We start from the raw sequence: 22814 nt of genomic DNA on the forward strand, positions 1-22814 counted from the left end.
TTTGGGAGTACAAAGTGGGAGTCCTTTGAGAAAAGTCTTAACCTCTGGATGAGACATCTGGGTTACACTGGTGAGGCTTGGTTATGTAAGTGGCCACAGCCGAGAAATGGACTTTAATGAAAGACCTCGCTAGACCCACTTTAACTAAGTGTAAGACGTAAGGTAGTATTTGCTCCGCAGATTACAGTACGGGATCTGTGTTGGTCTGTGGACACCATGCTCTGAAACGCTTCAATTTTTCAGAATATGTTCGCCTTGTCGACTGTGCTCTTGCCACCCGTAGTATATATCCCAGCCCTCAGGGTCTAGCGTGAGGTTGTGAAACCTTTGCTGCTGAGGAGCCAACCCCAGAGGGATAGAGTGGCTGGGTCGTGGTGAAGTAGCTTGCCCTTCTTCTGTGATAAGAGGTACGAGTAGGGTCAGAGATATGCATGCTTCCTGAACACTAGTTGAAGGAGCGTCGGGTACCAGATCTGGTGTGCCCACATCGGGGCTATTAGTATCATGGTACAGGGCTGCTCCATCATTCTGCGCAGTACCCGCGGAATCAAGGGTGTTGGTGGAAACTGGTAAAGGAATTTTTCCTTCCATGGCACAGAGAATGCGTCTCCCAGTGAATGTATTTCCGGGTACCTGGAAGCGAACTGATCGCATTTGGTGTTGTGGTAAGTTGCGAACAAATCTATGTTGGGTTTCCCCCACATGCGGAATAGTCTGTTGAGATCTTCGTTGTTGATCTCCCACTCGTGTGATTGTAGGAAGTGCCGGCTGAGCTTGTCTGCCAAGAGGTTGTCCTTGCCAGGAAGGTGCTCCGCTCTCATGTGAAATTTGTGTTGAAGTGCCCAATTACAGAGCAGTTGTGCTTCCTGCGAGAGAATGTTGGATTTGGTGCCCCGTTGTTTGTTCATGTACTGCATCTACGTGGTGTTGTCCGTCTGCACTGTCACAATCTGGCCCGTCAAAACTGGAAGGAAGGACTTTAGAGCCCACCGAATGGCCCTGAGTTCCAGCACATTTATGTGTAGGCGGGACTCCTTTGGTGACCATATACCGCTGGTCTGGAGGTCGCCTAGATGAGCTCCCCAACCGGAGAGTGATGAGTCCGTCCTCAGTAGCACGGTGTACGTAGGGAATTGAAAAGGGAGACCTTGTAGAAGATTGGGGTGGCTGGCCCACCATCTGAGAGCCTTGTGAAACATTGGGGTGAGGTGAACAACATCTTCCCATGACCTGCTGTGCTGTGCCCATTGGTTGTCCAGAGCCCCCTGAAGTGGTTGCATCTTAAGCCTGCAGTTTTGTATGAGGAAGATACAGGATGACATCATGCCCAAAAGGGACTTGTATTGCCCGACAGAGTGTGTCCTGTTTCCTAAGCATGCAATGAGACTTAGCATTGCAGTCACCCATTCTGCTGAGGGGCATACTCGGGGGACTCGGGTGTCAAGGTCTTCCCTTAGAAAGATTGCTGTGTGCACAGGGATAGGCGAGGACTTGTCCTCGTTGATTGAGAACCCTAGCTCCTGTACAAGTGATGTTGTTTCCACTGCTGCCCACGTTGTATTTAGGAAAGTATCCTTCACTAACCAATCGTCCAGCTAAGGGAAAACCTGTATTCCTGAGCACCTGAGATGGGCAGCTACCGTGGTTAAACATTTTGTGAACACTCTTGGCGCAGACATTAGAGTGAAGCAGAGGTATTTTCTGTGTGTTGGATGAATGGGCATGTGAAAATATGGGTCTTCCAAATCTAGAGTGGCGAGGAAACCGTCTTTTCTGAGCCAAGGGAGAACCAATTGTAGGGAAGTAATTTTGAATTTTAGTCGGCGTATAAATTTGTTGAGGGCCCGCAGGGTCTAGGATCAGGGGCCACTGGCCGTTTTTCTTTCGTACTAGGAAGGAAGTAGGAGTAGAAACCATTTCCCTTTTGCGGAGGAGGTAACCTCTATTGAAGCTTTTCATAGTAGTTTGGTGGTTTCTACCTTTAACTGCTGCAGCCGCATTACTTTTTTCTTTGGTGGCGGGCAGGGTGGTGGTTTTTGTGTGAATTCTATGATGTGTCCCCTTTTATCAACTGAAGCACCCATTTGTCTGACGTTATGTTGTTCTATTGGTCGAGGTGCCTTGAAACGCGTCCTCCTACCAGGGTTGATGTGGGAGGACGTTGGTTAAGGGCCAATTCTTTTTGGTCTGGCTCCTGCCCTGTCCAGAGTCTCTTTTGCCACACTCATTTTGGTACCTGTTGTAACCCTGTTGGTACCTGACCCACCGACTGTTAGGGATTTGAGGAAGGCACCTGGCCCTGGTAGGATTTGCCATAAGATTTGTATTTGCGCCGTTGCCTCGAAAGGTACGATAGGAATGTCGGTCCTTGTCTTTTAAAGAGCTAATTGCTCTGGCTGTGTCCGTGTCGGCCTCGATACCCTTTAAATTATCATCAATGTTTTTGCAGAATAAGTCTTGACCATCGAAGGGCATGTCCAAGATTTGTGCTTGTACCTCTGGCCTAAAACTGGTGGCCTTCATCCAGCCCTGGGGCCTAAGCACTGTTCCGTGTGTCATCTGCCTGAAACCACATTGAGCGGTGTCCACTGAGGTGTCTATCATGTGGTCCCAAACTACCTTGCCATCAGCAGTGATGTACCTGGGTTCCTGCTGGAACTTTTCCGCGAGATGCTTTGCCAGTTTAGAACTACGGAGCCATAGCTCTCCGTCAAATCTAGCCATCATGGGCATGGCGTTGCTTGTTCTAACTGTAAGCGATACCGCTGTTGAGACCTTGCGGCCAATGGCCTCTAGCTTATGCCCCTCTTTATCCGGTGTAGCAGTGAGCGGGGAAGCTGGATTTTGCAGCCTTTCTCTTTCTGATACGGTTATGAAACTGTCCTGTTTTGGATGGCCTCTGAGGAATAAAGGGGCGGAGTCTGGGGCCTTGCATTTTTTCTCCGGTCTAGCTACTAACACTGGGGCGGAAAGTGGTGTAGCAAGAATCTTCACACCTGCAGCCTAGATGGTTTCCAAAATGGGGATTGTCATGATGGTGCAGCGTCTCTTGTCCCTCTTTTCATGGAGAACTGACACTTTTTCTTCAGTAGAGACCTGATTCTTAAACATTTCTGCTGATTTTGGCATGATTGTATGCAAGGATACCACATCGTCTGGAGGTGATTAACCCCCCAGTGAGTCCGGTTTCCTTTGTTTTTCAATGGTTACTGACTCCCAGTCGTCTTGGTCTGTGTCAGGCGAGTCCTGTGGAGGCTCACCCTGCTCGGGCTCGTCTTGCTGCCCAGAGATCTCCTTGAATGGGTCATCAGGTTCCCCTTTTTACTCTTCGGAGTGAGCGGGAGATTCCGGTCCCAATATTGAGGGAGCTGATCTTGCTCTTTGTGGAGAAGTTCTCAGGGGTGATGGGGAGTGTCTCCTCCTCTGCGCTCCTCACAATGGTGTTTGCGCCCCTGGTAGCTGTCCCTTGAAGTGGACTGACAAGGCAGTGGTGAGCAATGAGGCGTGAGGTTTCTCTGAGACCGGCTCCGATCGCAGTGCATAGGCAATGTGCTTTCCCAGTGTCTGTCTGCTGAGACAGACTGTGTGAAGTATCTCGACTTTTGCCTCCTGTTGAATTCCTCCATAATCCTGTGCATGGATTGTAACAGCGCTGGATTGAAACGGTCCGCAGCATCCTCCATTGTAGGTTGCCAGTGAGGGCTATTTTCCAAGGGTCGAACTAGTAAATGTCCCTCCTCTTCTGAGAATTCCTCTTGTAGTGTGATATCTGGGAGTTACTTCATCTCAGTGATTGGTGAGAGGGTAACAACGCTTTCTAGGCCTTCCAATTGCGAATGGACGCTTAAAACCTCATCTTGTTGAGGCAAAAGCTCCTCACGGACCTTCGCAGTAGGTCCTTGTAAAGACAGTGGTGTTAAACCATGTATTTGGCTCGTCAACTGTCCCTCCGTTGACGACTGTGGAAGCTTGGTAGATGATTACTTGTGCGTCAAGGAGCTAACCGTGGATGGGCTTTCTGTCAACAACCTACCCGTAGATGAAAGCTTTGTCTATGGACTCTCCGTGGACGACTTATACGTTGACGAGTGCTTGGTCAACGAGGACGCCTTCTTCGTCGACGGGTTCTTGTTCGATGACTCCTTCGTGGACGAGTGCTTCGTCAGCGGGTCCTTCAACGACAGTAATGACTTCGTCAACGAAGATGCTGGTTTGGCAGTAGACAATAGTTTAACCATTGACGACGGCATAGTCTTAGTAGATGGTGAGGCTAACTTGGTCGTGGACGGTGTCCCCGTGGACGACCGAATTGCCGACGAATGAGAGGATGAAGAAAAATCTTTACCTTTTTGTGAATCTCCCGTCGCCATGACCTCCTGGGTTCTGGAGGGTTCTTTAGAGGACTTTCCACTCCTCTTCTTGTCATTGGCTGGTGGGGAGTGTGCTCTGTCCACTGAAGAAGCGCTCCTTTTGTGATCTTGCTTCTCAGTGTGCCTGGAAGAGATTGTGGTGCAATATTGCAGGATTCCTCATCTGAGGACATTTGCCTGCTAGCAGTCTTCTGTGCCTGTCCTCCAGGGTTTTCCTGGTGAATGTCTGACAAATACTGCATCCCTGAATGTTATGAGGGTAGAGGCAGTAGATGGAGTTTGTGTGGGTCCCTTACAAAGTTGACCTTCTTGCCACCCTTGGAACAGTCTTTGAAGAAAGAAGTCTTCTCCTTGACAGTTTGGCCTTGGTCATCCATGAGGAGAGGAGAGTGAACCAAACACACAACGTTTTTGGGAGTGTTGAAAAAAATACAGGCTTCTGTGACTAGGGCTAGGAAGCCCCTGAAAGAAGGAAGCTGAAAAGCTTAAATTAGTAATAAAAAAACATAGTTAAACTATGAAAAATTTCTAAAAAGCTCAGAGCGCATTCCGCTGTACTGTATGGAACAGTGAAACATCTAAGGATGGCTGACTTGGGTGGAGCCTAAGCCCTGCCACCTCATTGGTTAAAAAGAGGTGGAGGGACTCCACAAGTGAAAGGCTACACAAGCCCTGTAGGGCCCTGTGGGTGTAGGTGTAGCTCTTCTTTCCTTTTCTTTCCCAAGGGAAAGTTTTAATATATTAATTTATATTATTTAATTTACCAAGGATTCCCAGTCCGACGACGGAATAGTCAAGCATGTGAATCTAGGAAAGATCCAATGCTGGAGAACTTTAACTTCTCATACATCCCGTCCCCTTTTCCTCTATCCTTGTGGGCGATTCCACCGAACAAAAACATAGGGTGGAGCTTTGACAACCTGCCTCATATCTAGGATGAAGTGAAAAGGTTCTTTAGAACCACCTGACCAAACTCTTCATCGCACTTGGAGCTGGTGTCCCACGAGTAGTGCCTAAAGAAAGCTGACGGAGTGGCCAAAGTAGTCGCCTTGCCGATGACATCCCAGGAAGCATGTCTCTGAAATGCTGTGGCCTTAGCTCTGACCGCATGGGCATGAATCCCTCAGGAACAAGTTTGCCTATGGCTGTGTGCCTCTCCGAAATGGCCTGAACCCTCCAACGGGCAATGAAAGCCTTGGAAACCTGAGAGCCTGGGGATGAGCCCCCAAAAGTCATGAACAATGCCTTCGACTTCCTGAAGGATTTCGTCAGAGATAAAACTTGAGAACCTTCTTGAGGGCCAAGGAATGTAGGGCCCTCTCTGCCTCAGACTGTGGGTTCGGGAACAACACCAGCAGGCAGATCTCTTGATTCAGATGGAACAGAGAGACCACCTCAGTCAAGAAGTTTGGTTGAGTACGCAAGATGACCTTGTTGTGAATGTGAAACGTGGTGAAGAGCTTGCACGAAGACAACGCCTGCAGCTCGCCATTAACACAGTTTTTTGCATCACCAAGCGGATGTCCACAGAGGCCATCGGCTCGAAAAGGCTTGCATTGCAAAGCTGCAAGAACCACATTGAGGCTCCAGACCGGATGCAGCCTATGCACTGGAGGAATAAGCCTAGACAACCCCTTAAATTGGGCCTTAACTACCAGGTCGACTGCGAAAACACATGCTTAGGGGAATTCTTGTAAACCCCAAAGGCTGCCAAATACGTGCAGCAAGTATCCACCTGAACCCCAGAGTGGGCCAGGTGTGCTGAAAAGGCCAGTATGCCATCCGGAGGACAGGAGACAGGGTCCAGACCTTCGTCGCGAGCCCAATGGCAGAACTTAGTCCATTTGCTCTTATACAGGGACCGAGTCGAGGGCCTCCCGAATGATGTCACAGTTGTCATCTGACAATTGAGCATGCTAAAGCCTCAGCTGATCAGGAACCAGGCCGCCAGGTCCAGTTTGGTCAGGTCCGGATGTTTCACTGCCCCACCCTGCTGTGTGAGGAAACCCCTGCTGGGGATGGAAAGATGGACTGGACCCCGGGAGCCAACTGCAGCAGATGCGAAAACCAGGATCTCGAAAGCCAGTGGGGGGCAACCAGGATGAGGGTGCGGCCCACGGAGGCCCAGAACTTGCGGATGGTCTGTTGGAGCAGAGGCGTGGGAGGGAACGCATAATACCTGCGGTCGGGCAAACAGATCTGGAAGGCATCTCCCTGACCTGCCCATGAGGCAAACCGGGGGCACTTGGCATTCAGGGGCGATGCAAACAAATCCAGAGGACAACAAGGAGTCATTGTGCAACTCCCACTCGTAGGTGTTGAACCCCAAGCGACTCAGCTGATCCACTTCTGCATTTCTGTCCGCCAGCAGGTGGACTGATGAAATCCAAATCCCCTCCGTCAGCGCCCATTCCCAGACCGAAAATGCCTCCATGCAGAGGAGGAGAGGATGGGTTATGGGTTCCGCCCTGCTTGTAAAACATCATAGTAGAATTGTCCGTCCTGATCAGAACCCACTTGTCCCTGGTGAGGAGCAAAAACGCCCTGAGGGCCAGGCCCACTGCCAGAGCGCAAGCAGATTGATATTTAGGAGGGCTTCAATCCTGGACCATGCACCATGAATCGCATAGCCCTCCAGAGTAGCCCCCTTCCCAAAAGAGTCTGTCGTCACCACCAGGGATGGTTTGGGTCAGGTGAAGGGGGCTCCAACTGAAACAATGCCATCCATCAGCCACCAGTAAAGGTCTGCCGGAAGGAGAGGCGGTATAGGGATCCTGTCTGACAGACCCAGTCTTCTGATCTCAAACGGCCACCCGGTGGAGCTGGAGGCGCCTCATCTTGAGGTGGGCATGCTAAACAGTGAGTATGCTGGAGGCCATTAGACCCAGAATGTGCTGTAACCACCATGCTGAAGTGGTCATGTTGGCCAGAAAGTTCCCCACCGCGATGCAGGAGAGAAGCGTCTCAGGCGTCGGAAATACCTGCTGAACGGTAGTGTTCCAACGCACCCCTAGGAAGACCAGTTCCTGAGATGGGCATAGCTGAGACTGCCTCTGGTTGAGGGAAAACCCCAGCTGATGAAGGAGATCTGCCAGTCTCGGCAGGAGTGCACCACACCTTTGGGTGACCCCCTCCCTCACCAGCAAGTCCAAATATGTTTATAGATGATGGCCCTCCAAGCAGAGAAGGCCTGTCACTGCGTTCATCAACTTTGTGAAGACACAAGGGGCCCGAGTTCAGGCCAAATGGCAGTACCTTGTACTGAAAGTGGTACGACAATCGTGAACCGCAGAAACTTCTGATGTGGTTGATAGATGGATACATGCAGGTACGCATCCCTGAGGTCCAGGGAACACATCCAGTCCCCTGCACACAGAGACTCGGCTATGTGCGCAGGAATAATCATCTTGAAGCATTCCAGCGGTAAAGACAGATTTAGAAATTACAGGTTTCAGAACTACCCTCTGGCCAGCCTGGTTGCTCTTGGGTACTGCAAAAATCCTGCAATAGTAACCAAAGCCCATGCCAACAAGAGGAATGTGCTCTATCGCCTGGATCTCCAAGATCGAAAAGGACCTCTCGTAAGAGAGCCGGGAACCCGATCTGAAGAAGAGGAGGAGAGGATGTTCAAGGCAAAGGAAGACTGGATAGGATCCACTATTTGCTGAAAATATGCTTCCAGGTGTCCTGTAAAAGAGCCATAAATATACAAAATAAACAAAATATCAAGGTAAATTCAAAAGAGAAATAGGAAAACTGCCTTCCCTAACCGTTAAACAGTCTTATGTCACAACAAACGGTTCTTTGGGAGAAAGTGAATTGAAAAGTCACTGTCAAGACATTGAACAGCCAATCTGCTACCTATCCCTAAGGAAGAACACCATAACCCCGACAGTAGTGCCTATCTAATAGGGATAAAGGGGAAACTGTCCCTTATTTCTACCAATTGTGTGGGTAAATCAAAATTCATTAAAATCTTTTTCACAAAAGAGCAGCAGCACACAATCAATAGGAAAATTTGAACACCAAGACTTGTTATTAGATCTTGTAACGAACGCTATATAGTAGGCATGGGGGTAGTTATGGCATGGGATTTTCAAAAGTATTTTATTCACCCTTGGGCATCAATTTGACCACATGCAAATGGTTGTGTCTGAAACAACTCAGTATATTAAAACATTGTACCCATGTGTATGGGACAAACTTAAAAAGCTCACGTGGTGTGAGTAATCTCTGTTAAGAGTGTATTCCCCGTATGTATAGGGAATATCTAAATGGTCGTGGGAGCACCCAGGACCAGAGGGGAGTCGACCGGTTTCGATGGTACTATTGAGTTGCACCATCTTCTTCAGGACCAATGCTTTTTGTAGTGTATACATCTTCCGGCATGTCTCATAATGAGGCAGCGTTAGCAGGCTGCTCCGTCCCCTGTAGGGAGACACAAACAAGAAAATGAAAACTACGCATCAGTCAACCATGAGGTCGGTCTGAACTGATTAGAGAACTATTTAAACACATTATTTTGAGAACAGAGATTAAATTGAATTACACAAGGGCATAAAGATATGCGTGGACACACTACTGTATGGCACAGGCGTGTATACAAGTACCCCGGAGGTCAGAGGGAGTGTATGTTTGGTGAGTAGGGAGTGCAGTGGTCGATATGACCGCATATGTCAAGAGCTTGTAATTAGAAGTCATCTACGCGTTCAAAACGCTGGGTCTCATGAGCATTAGTGAGACGCCCATGTGCACCATAAGAGGGTTAAACATGTTTGTGCATGCACATAAATCTTTTCAAGCAAATCTATGTATGCCCGCCTGTAATTAAGGGCACTGGGCACGGATGCTGAAGATCGAAGTAAGCAGGAGGCAGGAAAGTTGCTAAATCGCGCACTGTGGTGCTAAAAGAAAGCACATTGCAGATCGATCGGGTTAAATGCGGCTACCCGTCTAGGTGCAATGCTGCCGATGCCGTGTGACAGTTTGTGGTAAAGAGACATATAAACTGCTCTTACCTGCGCAAGCAAGAAAAGGTGCCGTCTGATTTGTCTGCCGGTAAGCAAGGTAGTGCGCCCAGGCGGGCCCAGACGGTGCTAAGAACTCTTCTGCATACGTCGAGTGGGAGTGTCAACTCATAAGACTGAGTCGTTATGGAGCCGAAAACTCTCGGTGGGCAATTGTAATGAAATGATGTGATGCAACTGTGAAAACAGGTGGGCTGTGTTCCCTGACCTGGACGTCACTGCTTCTTGGGGGCAGAGGAGGGGGAGTGGAAAAACCGGTGCAACATCCTCTGCTGCTTCCTCCTGTTGTCGTTGGGCAACCTGTCAGGCCACCATGTACCACTGTCCCGGAACCCCTTGAAGCCAGAGAAAGCGCGGGGCCTGAACCTGGTCCTGCCCTAGGACTGAGGGAAGGATTTCTGACCTGGTTTTGTCAGGATGGCCAAGGACTTAGCGGTTTGAGTGGAGGTTTTCTTCTTTATCAACTCATCATCGGCCGACGAAAGAAAAAGATCCACGCCCTCCAAGGGCAGATCCAGGATCCGCTCCTGCATGTCAGATGAAAACTTAGTGGCATGCATCCACGGCGTCCTCATCTAGACTCCAAGGCACAGCCCTCTGCTGGCTGTGTCAATTTTGTAGACCGAAGACTCCATGAGGTCCTGGGCAATGACCCGGGCATCAGCCAGCCAAGCCTTAAAGGAGGCTAGCTTGTCCGAAGGTCGGTCGGGCAGAAATTCACTGAGCTCCAGCCACAGCATCTGGTTAGCCGCAGCCAAGAAGGCATCCGCGTTGGCTTGCCACAGATGCAGTTCTGAGAAGGAGTAGCAGCGCTTTCTCAAGGACTCTCTCCTCCTTGGAGAGGCAACTGGAGGTGGCTCCTGTGGAGCCAAACGACAAAGACAAAGGATTAGAACACAACGAGCACGCAGCCACCACAGAGAAATGGGTCTGCGGGTGTGAGGCCATGAGGATTGGCTGCCCGTCCATCAGCCTAAACCTGCTGTACAACTTCTTGCTTATCTGGGAGTTGGCCCTGGGCTTCTCCCAGACCTTTTGCACCACTTGCAGGACATCCTTCTGGAGGGGGATGCCAGACCGGATTCGTGGTGTGTTTCACCAAGACCTCTGCTAGCACAACTGACCCCAAACCACCCCCCCCAAGAACTCTGCTAGGCTCTGAAGAGGCGGTCATGAAAAGCCTTAACGGATGCCATGGGCTCATCGTCCTGGGCATCCTCATCCCCGTACCCGCTGTACCTGTGTCCCCCCCCCCAGTTCCGGAGACACAGACAGGTCCAGCTGTTGTTGAGGGGAGAGGCGGTGGTACAGGACAAGGTCGAGGGGTCAGAATGATCGCTAGGGTCTGAACTGGTGGAGGGAACGGCACCAGCAGCGCAGGAGGAATAGGAATAGTACCCAGAAGTGGGGGCTAGGGTGACGCCACCTGTGGGATGATCTCCTTCACAATGTCAGTCAGGAGCCCCTTCTCGAGTGCTTCCTCATGCGTGCCCCTCACATGAAGTGGTCCTCAGAAGCCCCCGAGTTCCTAGGGGCCTGGCCCTCTGAGGCATTGGGCCTCTGCTCCTAGTCAAAGCACTTAGGCGCTTGCGCGTTTGGCCGTACAGCTGCGATGGGTACCCCTGAGGGGACCATAAACCTGCACTGTAGGATCTGCTGCCGCTTCAAGAGGCAAGGGGGATGGGATCATCCTGCAAAGCCCATTCAATCGGTGAAAGTACTGAAGGGCCCTGAGCCGGATCGAAGATGGCCGTCCTGCCTGGCAGGCTCCGCCACGTGCCACTCTGACATTTTGAAGACAAGCACCATGCCCTGGGCGGGAGGGCGCAAAGGCCCTGAGCCAAGAGAGGCCTCAGACACGAGAGGATACAGCCTGGTCTTGCAAGCGAAGCAGAGGCGTCAAACTCAGAACACACTGGTAGGCGCCGAGCCCTCGGTCGGACAGCCGGTAGTCTTAACGCCCTGACTCACAACCTTGGAGCGTGCTCCGGTAGGCTGGACCTCCTCGGTACCTGTGCCAGAAGACATGCGGGATCTAGCCGATGGCCGACTCTTGGAGGTGGCACTCAGATGATCCCTTAACCCCTGGAGTAGAAGAAAAGGACAAACTTGATCGCCCCTCTGAGGACAGCCTGGTAGGGCCCCTGAACCCCTCAGTTTGGGAGCAGGTGCGGCCTCCGGTGTGTGCCTGGAGCGCCAGGAGAGCCCCTAGGCCCCTCAGCTTGGGAGTAAGGCAGCCTTTGAGGCCTCTGGCCTGCCAGAACCTGAATCCGAGAAACCCTGATCTGTGGGAAGCCCCGGGAAGGAGTTGCTGGCTGTGGGGCCGTGCTGAACAGAGGACCTACCTTGTCTTGACGAGAGGTCCTGGAGACAAAGTCCTTAAGGTGGGGTAGAGGTGAAGTGTGGAAGATTTCCCTCCACCGCGACAAATGATTCTTCAATGCGCTGTGACTGACAGCGCTGCAGGCCGAGCACTGGTCGGGCCCCAAACCCTGAAGACAGAGTGCATGAGGGTCCAACGCTGGGAAAGAGCGATCAGACGAGACCTCTTGTGAAGCCTTCTGCAGCCGACATGCGCCGGGAAGGCGAGACACCTACAGGAAGTCAAATAATTTAAAAAACAAACTAGGAGCAAGCGGAAAGCTAGGGCCGACACCATCCATGCAGAAAAAGAAAACTGGAGGTGAGGCGCCGGAGGACGGGGTGTCAGTGGGGCGTTCCCTGCCCAAGGCCGTACCCGTGCGTGCTGTGCTAAATTTAAAGGGGAAGCTCAATTTTTTGAGGCTTAAGGTTCCAGTTACGTCCCCATGTTGGGGGGGCGCCCACAAGGATGGAGGAAAGCGGACGGAATGTACGAGTACATCATCTTACAGACTTAACATTAAAGATAGGTCCTAGTCTCTAAACGAATCCAATAGTTTAAGTCTACAAAACACTGTTACAGGATGGCGACGAGGCCAGCTCGGTTTGTGTGGCCCAGTCTACCCAGGCTGAGATCCCACCAGAGAGCCCCCTAGCTCCAGTTAGACAGAGGCTCCAGTGTTTACCCCCAACGGTGTAGGACAGGGGGTTATGGGAAAGATGCCCTAAAGTAAATCATTTAGCCCCAACAGAGTTATGCCAACCTCAACATGGAGGTAAGCTCTTTATTAAATGGTGTTGGGACCTTTTCTCCACAATGAGCATGTGGGCAGTGGGCTGAGCAGGCACTAAATATAGGTAACAAATAAAATATCAATGTGATTTAGTCTATGGTCTCAGTCTATACAGTTCCTGTGTAACAAGTGAAAGTGAACTAGGAATGGGAACAGCCAGCAGAAAGGGAAAACAGAAATGGTACCCCTTTGCTCAGACATGTCAGTTTGTCTCTGACATGTTGTAAGGCAGCCAGGTGGGAGGGAGTATCACGCAGAAAAAATCTTGATGCCTAGTAGTTGGATGCTCAGTCCAATTTTGCTTATCGGCTGATGCCAACCTCAGAATCAGAAAGCGAGGGTGGACATGTGAAGAGGCTATCGAAGGATCAAACAACCTTTTATTCTCCTATTCCAGGCAGTGCCGGAAGATTTGGCTCAGCCCACACAAGCACCACAAGAGCTACACTTTTTGCTCCCTTGTCAGGGGATAGGAGTTTCGCAAAGTTTTTGGGAATTACCAAAATCACACGACCAAGGATATCAGAAAATGTTTGCACTGCCATTAGGAAGGCAGATGCTTTCAATGAGCAGACACTGTCCCCTCTTAGACATACAGGCATCCCACCACTTCACCTCAAGAAAACATGAATAGCTTTTATCTCCAGATACCTCCTGAAGCAGCCAGCTGAACAATATTGCTAGGACCAAACATTGGCCTGAGAAACAGAACTCCCCAACAAGCCAACACCCTTACCTACATCGATCCCAACAGCCATCCAACCAACCATATGACCAGGCCTGGAAGAAACAATTCCTGTAACTCCATTCATCATTAGACACCACTGACCATTCTATACAACCAAGCAGTAAAACTGATAGATGTGCCAGACCCCAAGTAGAGCCTGATGAGCCTCTTTTAAGACTTACAGTGGAGACTGGTGAATTAATGAGAAAACGACCTTTAATAACCCAGCAGCACTCATCCAAGCAGTCAAACCCACTCAGAAATGACGGGAACAATATGCTTCCTGATAAATGCTAAATCTGTCTACAAGCACTCCTCTTATATTTTTTACCTTCTCTCCGAAGACCAGATCAACCTATTCTCCATCACGGAAATGCGACTCTTCGATGACCAGTCCGCAGTTATCCACGAGAATCCCATCAGGTTCCAAAATAATCTGTGCTAAATACAATAGGCGAGGAGGTGGCATAGCCCTGGTGTACAGAGACACCTCTATAGTCTTAACACCCTCCATTGACAACTCAGACTGTTAATTGCTCACTCTGACCTGCTCCATCTCTCCCACAGTTGCACCAAGCTTCCTCCTCATCTACAGGGCTCCCTCCTACAGCACACACTTTGATGACAAACTCGCTGATGCCATTCATATCCTGTCTGTACATGGCCAACTACTAACTACACTTGGAGATTTCAACAACTGGCTTGAGAGAGAGAAGACTATTCTATTTCGAAGTCACTAGAAGTGAACCTTGCAGCATTTCATCTCAGGTGGTTAAGGGTCCCACCCATTTAGTTGGGCACACAAGGGATGGCATTATTTGTAATGAAAACCAGCACTGTCTGCTCCCCAGTTCACCTCCCCGGGGTGATGACTTCTCTATACTACTCACAATATTCACAGAGACACCACACCTCATAGTACCTTCAAACGAACCAACAACTATGAGCAGACCACTAGAATCAACCAAATCTATGATCTCTGCAGATGGACCAACAACCGCACTGGGTGCAAAACTCCACAACTGGTTTATTTTCACATCAGACTGACTTGCTCCTAACAAACCTTTCAAAAACTCTCAAAAAATATAAAACAGCTAAATTGTTCATCACCAGACTAAACATAAAAAAGGAAACATCGGAAACTGGAGAAAATTGGGAGGAAAAACAATCTACAGACAAGCAGATCTGAGTTACACCTTTACAGGGCAGAATAACTCGAAGCAAAGAAAGCACACTACTCCAAACATATTTATTTCGCAAATCACAGAAAAGGGGAAATGCATAAGATTATCGGAGAATTCAAAGACCTAAAAGCCTAAAGCACAAACCCATCCCTTACATAAGAGCTCTGTGACCAGATTGCTGAACTCTTCAGCCAAAAGCATCTCAACAACCAAGATCACCTCAACAATAACTGACACTCCCACCCGCACACCACCACATAGATTCCACCAACACCTCTCCACACCCTCCTCTCTATCATTTTTCCACCTTCTGTCTGCATAGAACCTACAAACTACCATTGACTAATGCAACCCATCGGCATCTCCTGAGGATACATGCCCCCCCATCCCAATCTTTACAAACCCATCATGAAATCTCCATACTTAATGCCTATCTTCGTATCCCTCAACAACTCCACCAGGCCTGGAGGAGTCCAAGCTCGGCTGGAATCTACATGTATCAAACCTTTGCTTTAAAAGTCCAGAACTGACCCATATGACCCAGCCAGCTATTACCCTTTCTCAAGCACCCAGTGTCTGGAAACCTATGGAAAAATCAATATATGGTCAACAGAATTTCATTGAAACAAACCACCTATCTGCTAAGTACTCTAAGGATCCACACTGTCCCCTTTTCAACATCTACATGATGAGCCAGGTTGTCCTCATCGTTGCATCCTATATCTCCTGCTACAACTATGCAGATGACACAAAATAATCTACACATTTGTGAACCACCAAACACTCCAGGCATTGAGAATTACCTTGCACGGGTGGACGCACTGGATGACAGCAAACACACTAAAACGCAACCCTAGCAAAACATAACTGATGCTCTGTAATCCTGCAGGTTCTAACCACCACAATTCCTTGCCCCGACGATGGACCCTTGCCCAATCCAGTCGACCAAAGTAAGGAATCTTGGAACAGCAATGGACAACACCCTCACTCTTGATCCACAGATCAGAGCCATTTCAGATGCTGTTTCTCCCAACTGTGCATGCCCACAGTGCTAAGGCCATCATTTTTCTAATACTATCCAAACTAGATTATGCAAACAGCCTCTATGTCGGACTGACAGATTTCCCAACGAGGAAACTTCAAAGGATTCAAAATGCAGTGGCAAGGTGACTTATCAGAATGAAGTAATTTGAAAGTACCACACCAGCATCAAGTATTCTCCATTGGTTACGCCATTAAAAAAAAAAGTTCATTTCAAAACCCTGTGCGTCGCTCGTAATGTGGAGGGGGGGGGTCATTCCTCCTTTCGAAGTTTTAACACTATTCTACCCCCATAACACTTTGGTCCAGCAATGCAACACCCTACCCACATGTCTGCCTACAAGTGAACCACGTGACTCATGAAACCGCTGAAAACCTGGCTTTTCAACCAATTACTTTGAAAGAAATGAAAGATCACAGCAACTGGCTAATAACCGTGCACCAGACACTTGGGCTACTTTAGGACAAGCAATTGTGAAACTGCTATGGGAAAACAATTGATTTATGGATCCTCTGCTGCATGAATGTAAGAGAAATCAACAATAACTCCCCATCCCATCTCCACAACCCCATAACTCAACAACTACAATCTTGCACCCTTACTCTACCTACACTCCTTCAGATGACAAACCGGGTCTAATGTACTAACAGATTCACACCCTATCCATCTTCTATCAACAACCATGCTGTCAATTTTTGCACTCCACAATCTGGGAGCTGCCCATATGGCTAACCTACCCAGCATGTACCACAAGCAGGTATTCTCATATCAGCACACGGGTAACCGGTACTTCCAACTTGCATCAATCAACGCCAAAGGTTTCTGCTTCTGCCTTTCAGCTATATGATAAAACACAGCCTGCCGTCCTTTCTTACGGATCCACACGCACTGGGGCACTAAAACATTAAAACGAGGGCACTATATAAGACCGCTTTGCATTACTTACAGTGGAAATTTGGTTTAAACCAGAAACACAGATCTAGAGGATATCCAAAATGGGGATGCATCAAGTTGACCCACCATTAAAGGTTTTGCCTGAGGAGGGTGAAACCTGGAACTAATTAAGAATAAGCTACTGAGCTCAGGTACCAATGATTAAGCAGATATTTTGCAAAGGGTTTGAGGTGAAGCCAGGACTAGGGCACCACAGATGCATATTGCTGCCAGTCACAGATTGCCACAAGAACACACAACCTCTCGGAGAAGGTTCAAGGGTTTTAATTTCTGAAAAAGAGCTCACTAAGGGCCTTCCCTCCCTCTCGGCTCCCATGGCCTTTTCCCTCCACAGTGGAGGCGTCGTTAGATCCCAAGAATGTCACTGTAGATAAGCAACTCCTACTTTCTAAAAATCTGACTTACTGGTTGTGGTGGCTTAATGGCAAACTCCTTTACTATCTATCTGTTTGCCTCCAGGATTCTGTAATTGGTTCCTATGCTGGGGTCCCACAACTCTCCCCTGCCACTACTCCCTCTCACTACTCTCCACTATTCACTCTCCTCCCACTATGAACCACTACACCAACCCACGCTCTCCTCCACCCACGCTCTCCTCCCACTAAGCACCACTCCACCCACACATTCGTTTTACGGTCAGTCACCCTTCTCAACCACTCAATCACCCTCCTACACCCTCCCCTTTATCTTACTCACCTTACATGCACTCTCACATCCAAGTACCTCTTTGTCTCAGCAACCAATACCTCTCCTTGGACAAGCTCTTGACAATTCATGCTCCGCTGCACTGGGCTTCTTCCACCTGGTCTCTTGGTCCTTTCTCCAACCCACACTTTACCTGCCCATTTTTATGCTTCATCTGGACCCCACATCAGCTGTCTCCCTTGGCCAACCACGTGCTTCCTTTTCCACAGGAGCTGGGTTACAATGACCAGAGTACATTTAACAAGCCTTAAACTCAACCCGCTTTTTTGTACATGATTCTGCCGGCGTTTGGAGCTGGCTGTCCGCTGTAAATAAATTTCAATTTAGAGTTTGTGTCCCATCTAGTTAAAGCATCTGTACTGCTGTGGGGATGTGCATAGTTCCCTTAGCCACACCTCACCACAACCCGGTTTAGCTGCCGATTGAGGTTCCCGCCAGTAGGCATCCTGGTACGTGTAGCCCTAAGGAAAGGGGAAAAGGAAGACTGGCAAGCATAGTGCACAACAGGTATGGAGCAAGCGTTAGTGGTATTTGACATTCATCCAGGCAAAGATAGAATGGACAGAGGCTAGGGACCTTGCACATTACACCTCTGGGTAAACACATTGTAGGCTCCTGTCCCAAGATGAGAGGTTCCCCACTCCCTCTTGACAGGGTAAGGCCCCTGACCCTGTTGCATGCCATGCCTCCCTTTACCCTGAGCTAAATTAGGGCAGGGCAAGAGACATAAGGGAGAACCAGACTGGCTTGCAAACCCGCTGACCCTGGAGGAAGGGACGGGACATACGGAAGCGAGCAGTGTGAAAAGGGGCTATGAGGAATTCTAGCTGCTGATGAGAAATGAGAGCCTACTTTTTGACATTTATTAAATATCCAAACCGACTCAAGTGACCAGAGAGTTGCCCAGTGCAGCTCTATGAAGAAAGGTTGCATTATAACAATCCCTTATATAGGTAAGGGTGAAGACTTCCTTGACAATGATGAAGCACACCTAAACAGTCTAGGACCTTGGAGACATCACTTGAGGCTATAAAGTAGGATCCTAACCTCAAAATGACCCTGTCATGATCTCTGCTTCCAAAAGGTCAGGGTTTTCCCAACTCCCTTGGAAGCAGATCCATAACCCAGGTTCCGAGTGCCAACCAGTCCCAATTGGGACCTTTTGGACCCAGTCCTGGCGCCAGTGGCACCAGGCTCATAAATATGCCCAGTCCCAGCGCTGGAAGCGCCGGGCTCATAATGCTTGGGTGGACTTACCTGCAGCAGACCATGCTGCTTACTTGCCTGCCAGTTGAGCCTCTGGTCTCCTTCTGTTTGGAACTACTTTTCCTGTTGGGTGGGGCTGGAGCCACTCCCTAGATTCAGAACACTGGAACTCTTCTGGAAAGCAGGAACTCTTTTCTTACCTAGGCGTGGCTGTGGAAGGAGACACCGAAGCACTACAGGAGGCTATTTAAACCACACCCGGTGGATGAATCTTGCTTTGCGTTATTCTGCAACCTCTGCAGCAGAACGCTCATCGTGTCTTCTGCATCCGGTCCTGGGCCTAAGGAAAAAGGCTTACCATCCTGAATCCAGTCTTCAGCAACACCTATAAAGACAAGAAAGAACAGGTTAGCATTCCGGCATCTGAAAGGCAAAGGCTTACCATCCTGAATCCAGTCTTCAGCAACACCTATAAAGACAAGGAAGAACAGGTTAGCATTCCGGCATCTGAAAGGCAAAGGCTTACCTACTCTTTGTGCGCTCCGGAGGTCTTCACACTGCATTCCGGCATCTGAAAGACAAAAGCTTACCAACTCTTTGCACGCTCCGGAGGCCTTCGGCGCTGCATCCCACATCTGAAAGACAAAACAAGGTGCGTTTAAGACATTGGGGAACTTTAATACTCACGTGCCATTACTCCTTTCCACATCTAATCCAGTGGGTATTCCGGCACCCTGCAGCCGCTCCGAACTCGTACCTGCAAAATAAAAAGACAGTTAGAGCGCACCGTGAAGCAGGCAACAAGCGCTTACTTACGTGCTTCCAGGCGCTTCTATTCATCACACGGGCTCCATCTTCAACTCACTTCAGCCCGTCATCCGCCATCGCCGGAACCCTGCAAAACAAGAGACATCATTACTAAAGACTTTACAGACATTTGAATGACTCGAAACTTACCGTTCGTGCAGTAAACGACGGACAGCAGTCCTCTGAAGTCAAGAGGCCTGCGCTACCTATCCAGTGAAGAAACTGGTTACAGCACCCTGCCCCGAGGCAGATGGAGAGCTCGGCATTCACTTACCTAAGGTGAGAGCGTTAACCTTTGGGGGTCTACAGGAGAGGAGAAGAGGGAAGAGATAGGGACACCCCAATAACCCCAGTTCATTAACCCCTTATTTTCTATCTGCAGACATCTTACTCTACACGTCAGGCATACAGTGCACAGAGGTCCAGCCCAAAGAGCCAACCGGGTGCTACACATCACCTTTGAAGATACGGTAGTCGCCCAGTCAAGACCGGCGCCTCTGCGAGAATCAGGTGAGCGTTACAGACCCTCACTGGGCAGCAAAGGAACGTTTGGTGGGAGGAAAGGAAGGGCATGTAAACATCTGTATCCTTCAGATCTACTGAGACCGTAAACCCACCTGGAGAGACCCTGGGAATTATCAACTGGATAATCTCAATGAAGTGAATGGTCTTGATGAAACAGCTGCCACTTTCAGGACAATTAAAGGGCAGAAGGCCTCAGAGGAATTTGGAAACAGGAACAGAATTGAAAATGCACCCTTGCCACACTTTCTGGAGACAGGGACAAACACTCCTTTGTCCAGCAATATCTGAACCTCCAGATACTATCTCCTTAATGGGTCACTAGGGGCATGGCGTTATATAATTGAACTGGACTTCTGTAGAATGGATGCAAATTTGATGGAGTAGCCCACTCCAGCTCGAAGAGGTCTTAAACGGCTGTGTCTTAGGTAGACAGGATGTACTGCAGAAAACTTCCAATCAGAATGCGAGAACACAAGAGGTGTCCAAGTTCCATACTCCGGAAGAGTCGTTGGGTTTCCTTTCCCAGGATGGACTGTCTCACACCTGAAGGCATCCTTATGTGTCAGAAAAGCAGATTGGAGGGTTGAGAACAGTAAATCCAGCTTCTAGAGGCTTGTGCTTTCAAGGTAATATACAAATTGGATTCCTCAGAAGAGGAGCTGCCCCATTGTAGGTCAAAAACCTTTTACGCCACCCACCCCAAACCCCACCTCCAAAAATCAAGTCTCAAGAAAATGTAATGAAAATGTAGTTAACACCAAAGAGAAAGCAGCCTAAGCACTTGAATATACATTAACAGTGAGGTGCAATAACCTACTATGCCAGTGATCGACAAATCAATATCACATAGGGACGACAACAATTCACCGTTTTTTCGCAAAAGAACTTTGATTGCTCTCGCAGATCATGCGACCTACTCAAATTGTACGTGAAGCTCTCCTTATGTATTAATGCATGTCTGAACTGGTGAAGTAATCTTTGAACAAAGTTGATGGATAAGTCTGGTCTTCTGGAAGGGAAGAACATCTTGCAGGCGGAGAATGGGATTGTGGCTAAAAGTGCTAAAGAGAAACCGGATACTTTAAGGTTCTCTTTCCGAGCTGTGTAAACTAACCAAATACAATTGGAAAAAACAGGTGTTAGCAGTAGCTAACTTCACGATCCTCAATTTATTAACCACAGAAGGAAAGGGCTAAATTGGTCCTGTCGACAATCAAAATTGCAAACTGAAAACAGATCACAGTTTTCTCGTGCTGAGCTAATTACCAGAAGCCCTGATAACTAGTAAGTCTTATTTTAAAAAATTAGATAAAACCATGCCATAGAGCCGACCTTAGTTCAAGGTGGTCAGTTTGAGTTTGGCAGAAAAAGGATTTACCGCAGCTACATAGATCTTTGGTGCAATCAGCTTGCATGCTGTCATAGATGGCCTCAAGATCGCACTCATACCGTTTAGGATTTTTATTTGAATGGGGACTCATTAACGGTGACCCCCCCACCCCCCCTTCCACCTCTCTCATCTCCCGCCCATAGGCTTTTCACTCCCTACCACAGGCATCCCTCAATTATAAGGTGGTCACTAGAGATTGGTAACCCCTACTGTCTATATTCTGGCTGGATACTCGTGAGGGCCTAAAGATGATCGCCTTCTGTGTCTGGCTCTCTCTGAGAATTCCTAGGTGGATCCTAACCAGGGTCCCACGAACACCAAAGATCTTAAGAAGGGCTGCCTTTCAATTATCCAGGTCTCAATTAACTTCGCCTTTTCACACCCTTCGCTTCTCTTCCGTCCATACACATCCTTCTGATATTCTTCCATCGCTTGCTACTCTCCCCTCTCCACCGTTCCGTTACTCTCTCATTCACTCACTGTCATGTGCACCCCCACTCTTATTCTTACCCCTCAGTTAAACACTCACACCCAAGTACCACTTTCTCTTAACAACCAATACCTCACCTTGCACACACTTTACAAACCTCCACGCTTTACTGCACCATGCTTCCTCCTCTTGGTCTCTCTGTCTGCTTCCTCCCCCTTTGAACTCACCAAAACAACCCACACTGCCGGATTTCTTCGCTCTCCCTTTAAACACTCCATCCCATCTCTCTTGGAGCCCACTTAACTCCCCAGGCCAGTCACTATTCTGTTGGCCCGTAGTGTCATATGGGTATGAGACTGTAAAGTGGCTGTGAAGCTCCCTTTCGAGCACAGGGCCACCGAAATTCGGCAACGGCAGCCTGAGACAAAATAATTTAGAAAGTTCTTATACGCATAGTCAGTGCATGCCTGCTCGAGTTCAACAATGGCGGCCTGCAACAAATCTAGTAATCTCAAAGTTCTTATGTTTGGGGTCTCAAAGAGTCGTCCATTCTGAGTCGTGCCACTGCTGCACACGAAAAACAACATCATTCCCAAAGTCTTTGTTCATGTGTCCTGGATACTTCTGTATGCTGGTCTGTGGCACCCATTGGTGAAAAAGATGTTAATTTCCAGCTCTATCACTGCTAAGTTGTTAATGCCATCCTCCAACGCAAGGATTTCTGGGACCTGAAAAAGTGGAAAGAAATCTGGCGAAAAAACAGGGCACAGAAGGTATGGAGTGATAAGAAGTGGTACTGGACATTTGTAGTACGGCATAAGTAGAAGCGACAGACTTGGGCGCTCCCAACTCCCACAGCTCTTTTGGGGCAGGACTCGCTCCTGCAAACACCATAGCAGGCCTCCTGCCCCAGTTTGAGATGGTCCCCATCCCCTCTTGAGCGAATCAGGTCCTGGACCTTGTCACAATGCCTAACTCAGGACTACATTTATTTGTGCTGCTAGACTCAGCACTGGAATCCAGAAGAGATTCACCTTTACATAAACTGGGGACCCCCGATGATGGATAACCAAATATGAGCAATAACTGAATATCAGTATTGTGTGCATCGGAGAAAGCTGAACAATTGAACAAAAAGACCAAGTAACTTAGCTTCCCGGCCCCCTTCGTGTACCAGAACTATGCTATCCAGAATCTGTTATCCAGCATGTAAACCTTGTTATCTTCTATATTACTGACCAGAACAGTACTAAGAACAATGACCAGTGCTTTTATATAGACCATTCCATTAA

The 22814-nt window shown here is 48.7% G+C and overlaps 1 protein-coding gene across 11 annotated transcripts in view; it reads right to left on the reverse strand.

Moving 5' to 3' along the window:
• RUFY3 (RUN and FYVE domain containing 3) overlaps positions 1-22814 on the reverse strand; it is a 735957-nt gene that overhangs the window by 235677 nt on the left and 477466 nt on the right. The window lies entirely within an intron of this gene.

Source organism: Ambystoma mexicanum, chromosome 6p, assembly GCF_040938575.1.
Source record: "Ambystoma mexicanum isolate Mex_15411 chromosome 6p, UKY_AmexF1_1, whole genome shotgun sequence".
NCBI classification, from domain to species: Eukaryota; Metazoa; Chordata; class Amphibia; order Caudata; family Ambystomatidae; genus Ambystoma; species Ambystoma mexicanum.